The following is an 8,332-nucleotide window of genomic DNA, read 5'->3' as shown; positions in this document are numbered from 1 at the left end:
CAACTGTTAGGGAATGTGAAAGGTAAAAGAGCACTTTTAATGTTCAGAATTAAAAAAAAAGTCAATTCTAGAATTAAGACCAGCATTATATAATGAAAATAATATGAGCCGCATTTGTAGCTTAAAATTTTCTAATGTGTACGTAAAAAGAGTTTTTAAAAAGGAAAATTAATTTTAAGAATGTTATGTTTACAATATATCAAAAAATCATTAATATACAATCAATATAAAAATCATTTAAACATTCCACATACCTTTTTAATACTGTCTTCAAAATTCAAAGTGTATTTTATATTTTTAATGTATCACAATTTGTATGCCAAGATTTCTTGAAAATACTTGATCTCTATTTAGATTTCCTAAAATGTGCAGTTGGATAATGTAAACTCACATATTCAAGTTTTCAGACATAAATTTCCAATAACTGAATAGTTTAAAATTAAAATCAAAATGCAGTTCCTCAGTCACACTAGCCACATTTTAAGTGCTCAATGACCACTAGGGGCTAACGCCTACCCTACTAGACAGTGCAGGTCTAGAGTCCAGAAACAAAGGCAGTTTACTAAGAAAAGGGGCTGCTGTCAAATCATTAAGAGTTGCCATGGCACAACTTCCCCAAAATTCCACTGAATGTCACTATTGTTTACAAGATGATGAGAATCTGTTTGTGAGGATCCTTTCTGGTGACCCTGAATGTAAGTTTATAATGCAAAGAAAAACTGCAAATAAATGAGGGTAAATAGTTATTGACCTGGACTTCAATACCCATGAAATCATCGATTCAAGCCCAAGGGAAAACAAGCTTTTTCAGATAGAAAAATATTCACTGTTTACCATCCACAAATCTTCACTGAATTACTTTGTAGCTGTAAACATCATAAGTAAAAATGTATATTCAGAAAATGTACTATTTAGTGGATTTAAAGCAAATTCCACATACTTTCCATGCAAATCAAGAAAGAAATCATGACCTATTTTCCCCTCTTCTCATACCAAGTCTTTCCTCCAAAGAAGTTCTCTCTACCTTTATGTTTACTCTCTGGGGTTTGTCTTACAACTTTACATCTTAGACATGCATCCTGAGCACTTAAACACAATATAGCTTGATGCATATGCTAACTTTTAATAAATGGAATGACAAGGTAGGAGACGTTTATAGACAGACTCTTATGGTGAACGTTATATTTGTAACATTCATCCAAGCTATTGACTTTAGCAACAGTAGTGAAAATTGTACTACTATAAAATAGTGGCTTAGTTTTTAATATTTTATAGTATGCCACTGTTATTTGTCCTCATTTTATTTATTTATGCATTCAATAGTTGGCAGGCACTTCTGTGTTTTACCAATTTTGTTGGTTAAAAATGACGCTTTTATGAGCAATCTTTCCCATCTACCATGGTGAATTTACACGTTTCTTCTAGGTTTTATAATTATGAGTTAAAACACATGGGTCATAGCACATGTGGCTCATTATGTTTTATATGCTATCCAACAACTTCCCTCCTGGATGTAGAAACTCACTTTCCCACCAGCATGCTATGAGATTTCCATTGCTCTACAATCCTCCCCATATTTAGTGCAGTCCAATTCCACTTGATGACAGAAAACACACACTGAAATTAAAATCTCAGATGACCTCATTCTAGGAGATAGTAATAAAGACAGAGAAGAGTGACACCAAATTCAATTTTGTTTTTTGTCTTGTTTGGGAAGGGGGGAGAGGAAGCTTTCTTTTCCTTATAGCATATAAGGAAAATTAGATTTAGCATAGGTTAAAAATTTTTGACTAACAACTAGAAGAAAAGAAACAATATTTAATTTCTTCACAATTAGAAACCCTCCAGAAAATGAGCACAATTCTCAACCAAATGTTCAATTCATGATGAACAAACTAATGAAAACATTGTTGGGAAAAAATACTGCTAAATGTAATTGAAATCTCAATACATGTGAATTAAATTAAATTAATTAAAATACAGGCTCACACTGATTAAAAACATCCTGTAATAGACTTGTAAGAGAAATTAGAAAATGCACAGAAAACTAAAACACAGGGATAATAAGTCTGGTAAATTTTAACCCAGTAAAGATTGAATATTACACAGAAAAGGAGTCAAGTTTGAAAGCATAAATGTTTTAAATAAAGATAACTTGAACACTAACGTTCTACCAAGTTGCAGTATTCATGAACACATATGCAACTTACAACACTGCTTCACACACAAGGAGATAACAAATGCACAATCACAGTTTAGGCTAATATAACTCTCAAAAAATTACAAACCATGAAGAAAAGACTATACATCCCTTGAATAATTCACAAGAAAGAGCTCTCAGTATGCATATATGAAACATGTATATGCTTTGTATAGAGAAAATGTTCAATGCCAAATTGATGGTCTGTATTCTATACAAACACACACAGGACACTTACTAAACTTTGACATTATACTCGACACAAAGAAAGCCCAAAATGGAAACAGGAAACACGATCTCATTCAACCACAATAAAATAAAATTAGATGATAAAGAATAAGCACAGAGAGTCATGGGCAATTAAAAACCATGCAATTTAACATATTTTGATGGAGAAAAAAACAACTTACTTGGACACAACTGTAAGAAATGTACAACACTAATTCAATGTGTTAATAATACGGTGGTATATGGGAACTGTATTTTATGCATGAAGTTTCTGTAAACCTACAACTTCTCTAATAATAATTTGAAAAGAAACTAATGGTACGATTCACAAAAGAAATTTAAATGGAAATGATATCCATGATAAAATATGGCTAAATAGGTATTTAAATCAGGTGTTAACATGTAAATGGCCATAGTTTTTTATGGAAATGTGGCAGCCTCTATTAAAATATAAACTCCATATTCCCTTCAACCTCAAAACTCATTTGCCTCTATCACTTTCAATGTAGCACCTCCACATATATGCAGAGATTTGCATCCATGAATTATCACAATTAAGTAAGTTTTAAATGCAGCAATCTAAATATGCATTGATAAGGGAACAGTAAATAATGGTGTGATCCAGTACATGGACCCACTGTAGAGTCTTTTACATTCACTGACCGGAGCCCACAGGGTGCACCACCTGCCGGGAGAAAGGCCAGCCATCCTCTGACCGGGACCAAGGGGAAGCCCTGGGCACTCTGGGAGGCCCTTGACAGGCCTGCCGGCTCCCTTCAGTGGGAGTAAACACATCATCCTCCACTCCCCTCCCTCCCCACCAGAATTCATGTGCGCCAGGACTACAGTCTCACTGCTACTGGGGCTAATCGCCGGGTGCCCTGTGCCCATGAGCATTCCGCCCATATCTGTAACCAGCCGGCACAACCTGGACACCAGTTACCCCTCCATATGCACAGTCTACTTCACAACTGACATTGCACGTCTCAACTTTGTCTCCAGACCCTACTTTCCCCCCACAGCTGAGAACCTTCCACTAGGCCCTCTGGAAAACAAAGTCCACCATCATCCAAAAAAAGAAAAAGAGCCTTAAATCTCTTCTCTATATTTGTCTTTCTCCTTCCACTGAAGATACTGAGTGCACTACAGCCAACTCAAATGCTGACTGCTCAATCTCCTCCTACACTGCAGGATCCAGAGTTGGGGAGGGATACTCTCTGCCAACCCCCTACATCCTACCGACTTTAATCTGGCCGACTTCAGGCTACAGTACCCATCACCCCTTCCTGTCGTAGCCACCTTCCAGTCCCGGAACCGTCGCCTCATTCCTCACAGACTGTACCACCTGGCTCGTTCTCACTATGACACTACTCCTGGGGTCACACAAAACAGACATTATCACCGTGTTTGTTTACATATGAATGCTTTATGATACATGATTAGCTGAAAGCCAATCAGTCAATCACCAAAGCGATAGAGCTCACATTTGACTCCATTTGCAACTTGCTTGACCCCTTTTGGAACTCTCATTTTCAAGGATTCTGATTTTCATTTGTCTTCCCAGGTTATATGAATCTCACAATTAGAACTGACATGCCCATCAATTCTGAAAAAAAGAACTCCTCTCCTTTAACTTCTCTGTAGTTCTACTGTACCTAAAGCTCTCCAATTCCAGACTCAATTTTAGACAAAATAGGGAGCTTTAATTACACTGGAAGAGTCCCATTCTCTCACCTAATTTAAAAAAGGGGGGGGAAATGAATTTAAAGAGTGGAAGTGCTGCATGTACAATCTCTCTGTAAAATTTAAATGCTTTGCACTTCAGACCATTCCTGCCAAGACAAAGGTGCGAGACTTGATGGTTTCTGAAACTTTCCTTCCTAGGTTTATGCATTCCAGACTCACAGTAAGGAATGTGAGAGGAAAATGGAAAAAGAAAGAAAGAAATATAAGGTCAGTGAGAAAACTCGCTGCTCACCCAGTCTGGTTCTGGTCCTCGGGGCCACACTGATGAAAGGACAGCTGTGGAAACAGAATAAAAGGCCACAGCTGCCTTTTGATTGGCCTTTGAGTTCCTCTCTTCCTGTTGGCTACCAAGACTCTTGAGGAATAGACTCAGCCAGGTGTGGGGAACCTGTTTAGCCCGGGCTTTTCCACCTCAGGTGTGAAAGGTATTCCTTGAGCATCGCTGGGAGCTGAATCGTCTCAGGATGTTGTTAACGTAAGGTCTCCCAGGGCTTCTGTGAGGCACCTTCTACTACTACCACTGATGGCTAATTTGAAGAGCTTATTGGGAACTCATTGCTCGTAATCTGGATGTCTCCCTTCCCCGTAAGCTCCCCACGCTATCTTAGCTGTCCTGTGCATCTTCTCTACTTTCACAGGAGAACCTAGAAGGAAACATTCTGTCATAATTATCTTCACTGTCTCTAACCTTCGTTGAATGCTTTATGATGAAAGAGCCCCACTGCTAAGAGTACTTCATGTGAGATCTGATTTGCTTCTCTCAACAGCCCTCTGAAATACATGGTATTATTACTTCCTTGACAAAGATGTTTGAGGCCATCAGAGTAGAAGTGAGGTTTTAAAAGTTTCCTACTTGACCGGCCCAATCTTTTAGCCACTCGACTGTGCTTCCCTCCAGGCTGCACTTACTCTGGTGGGGTGTTGGGGGTGTGCAGGTAGGAGAAACTTGACTTTGTCCAGCAAGGCTGAGCCAAGAGACTTGATCAATCCACTTTCTCCAATGCCTTAATCAGTGTTTGACCCAGACACCTTCCATCAGAAAATCAGTTTCTGGCCTGAACTCTCTCAACCACCCTCAGCTGGGTCACAGCTGCTAGAGTAGGGAGCTGTGACCTGACTTCCTTTTTACAATCTTCCTACCCGCAGGTGGGACAAGGGTGGGCCAGTGGCAGAATTTCCCCTGCCATGCCGGAGACCTGGGTTCAATTTCCAGAACGTGCGCAGGCAAAAATAAATAAATACGATTTTCCTGATAGCTACCCCAGGATCTGGCATGGAGGTTTAAAGGGGTCAGCACTCGAGCTGGAGCAGCGGGTCCTCTTGGCCCTGTCCATGCTGGCCGTGTGGCCAGGGGCAGGTATCTTACCTCACTGTGTGTCCACTTCTGTAAAGCGGAGATGATGGTAATAGTGATGATGACGGTGGTGATGAAGATGATGGTGGGGGGATGTGATTGAAAAGGTGATGTAATGATGGCAGTGATGCAAATAATCATCATGAGGATGGCAAATAAAAGTTGAAACAGAAAAAAGTTATTTTCTCTGATGCAAACAGGGAAATCCCTCCTTTTTCTTAGAGCACTCTTCAGAAAATATTTCATTGTAAATCCTTTCTTTGCCTCTTTGTGATGTTGGAAAATATTTTTCAGGGCTAGAGAAACCTTTGCCAGCTTTACAGCTAGGGAACATCTTTTTCAAGGACCTCTAACCAGACGGCTGAAATGTAAGTTAGCTCCCTTGTTGATTGGATGTACATCATATGTGGCTAGATCTTAAAAGAAAAACAAAAACAAAAACCCTGCTTTTCAAGAAGAAAAAAATTAAATTTGACAAGGAATGATCCTTAATGGAGCCATTCAATATAAGCAAGTGAGGAAGAGTCAAATTCTTTAACAAAGAGTCTCTCTGTGTCTGGACTATGTTAAATGAGCAGAGTATTACAAAAAACACAATTACTTTCATTTGTGATGAAGTCCTGTGACTGCTGGCATGTCAGTGAGGGGGGTCCAGGTCAGTCAGCATCTGTGGGCCCAGGGAATTACATGACAATTGCATCCCAAGGTTTCCAAATGCCCTTTAGGGTGCCACACCATGTTGGTTAATGTCAATCATAAACCAAAACTACATATTCTATGTGATTAATTATTTTAAAGCTTTAGATTTTATAATCCAGTTAAAATGTATGATTTTCTGCTCTCCATATTTAACTTGTTTCTATACAGAGACACAGAACTGAACACAAGGAACATTTATCAATAAAATACAACAGGAGAAAAAAGTTTTAGTTAAGATTTTAATGTACCTTGAAAAACTTGTCAAAAGGGTCCAATCTGATCAGATAAAAGTAGGTGCTAAAATATGCTCATGGTCATTGCATGTTGCCTATGAACATTTTAAAGGTGCTGGATGAAGCCATAAAAAATGTCACATTTTGGAGGTGTGGTCTTTCAAATAGGGACTGTTTTGTCATTGAGGTGTTTTATTTGCATATATGTATTACATGTATTACATCCCTAGAAAATGTATCCCAGGATTTTCCCTCCTGTGGGTTTTCATCCTGTTGCCTCACAGTCCTGGATGCCAGCTGAGGTCATAGCACAATGAAGTCAGACTGGCAGGAAGGGGGCAGAAGACCTTGTGTGGCACAGGAAGCCTGGAACTGATCACTCCACACTCGTCTCAGCTGCCTGTGGGGTTCACTCAGTCCTCCCAGCTTTGTGTGATCCTGTCATCATGCTTCATCAGCTCAGTGAGGAAAGGGGCGGAGATGTCATGGCTCAGCCTCACGAGAACCCGGCGTGTGGCTCTCTTCACCTCGTTGCTGATGGTCGTGAGAGAATCGGCCAGGACACTGGTTAGCAGTGTCTGTCCTTTGTGTCTGGCTTATTCCAGGCAGCATGACATATACCAGGTTCACCCATGCTGTAGTAGGCACCAGGATTTCATTCCTTTTGATGAGTATAATATTCCACTGATAGATGGACCACATTTCATTCATCCATTCATCTGTTGACAAGCATTTCAGAGGTTTCCACCTTTTGACTTTTGTGAGTAATGCTGCTGTGTACAATGGAGACAACAGCATCTGTTTGAGTCCCTCTTTTCAGTTATTTGTTGTATACCTAGGAGTGGAATTGCTGTGTCATGTTGTAATTCTCAGCTTAACTTTTAAGGAACAGTTAAGCTGTTTTCCACAGGTTCTGCACCATTTTACAAGCCCGTCCATGTCCTTCTAACTAATTCTTCTCAGACCCAACACAGATCATTTTTACTTTGTATCATGTTTTTTTATATCAATTTATGACAGTGGCCTCAGTATCTGTCATAGAACGTCTTTCAGTGGGTCACTACTTGGACTATGAACCATTTGTTGACACTTCCTCTAAAAGAGGAACTAGTCTCATGCTTTGTGCTTCTCATGTAATATTTCTCATTATTGAAACTATGTATATCACACTGTATATAATAATTATGACTGAAGCCTATTTTGAAAATAGAAAAAGTTACAGATCATCATAAGTCAAGGAATATCTGAAGAGATTACAAGTATAATTCATGAATGGCCATTAGGACACATCTGTCTGTCCTGCTTTCAATAACTGTTTAAAATATCTTGCCACATTCTTAACTTATGCATTATTGATTTACATTTAAATGGTCAGGACATTAATTTCCCAAGAATTCTGTTGTAAATAAAACTTAAGAGGAAAATCTAGCTCTCCAAAATAGGCAATAGTGAATTTCCAAATTCAGTTTGTCTCCTCCTTTTGACCCACTGCTTACTGTGATTTTATCATAGTTAAATCTTTTATCATAGGTAAAAAGGTTAATGTCTCTGACACATGAAGTGCTGTTAACCCAGGTAAGAGGTCCAGTGAAATGTAGGGCCTTTTTCCAAAGTGTACTATGTTTATAGCAGCATTATTTACAATTGCAAAGAGATGGAAACAGCCAAAATGTCCATCAACAGACGAGTGGCTAAACAAACTGTGGTATTACATATGATGGAATATTATGCAGCTTTAAGACAGGATAAACTTATGAAGCATGTAATAACATGGATGGACCTAGAGAATATTATGCTGAGTGAGTCTAGCCAAAAACTAAAGGACAAATACTGTATGGTCCCACTGATGTGAACCGACATTCGAGAATAAAC

This window comes from Tamandua tetradactyla, chromosome 6 (genome assembly GCF_023851605.1).
Source record: "Tamandua tetradactyla isolate mTamTet1 chromosome 6, mTamTet1.pri, whole genome shotgun sequence".
In the NCBI taxonomy this organism is placed as follows: domain Eukaryota; kingdom Metazoa; phylum Chordata; class Mammalia; order Pilosa; family Myrmecophagidae; genus Tamandua; species Tamandua tetradactyla.
The sequence above is the reverse complement of the archived record's forward strand: the minus strand, read 5'-3'. Positions refer to the sequence as shown.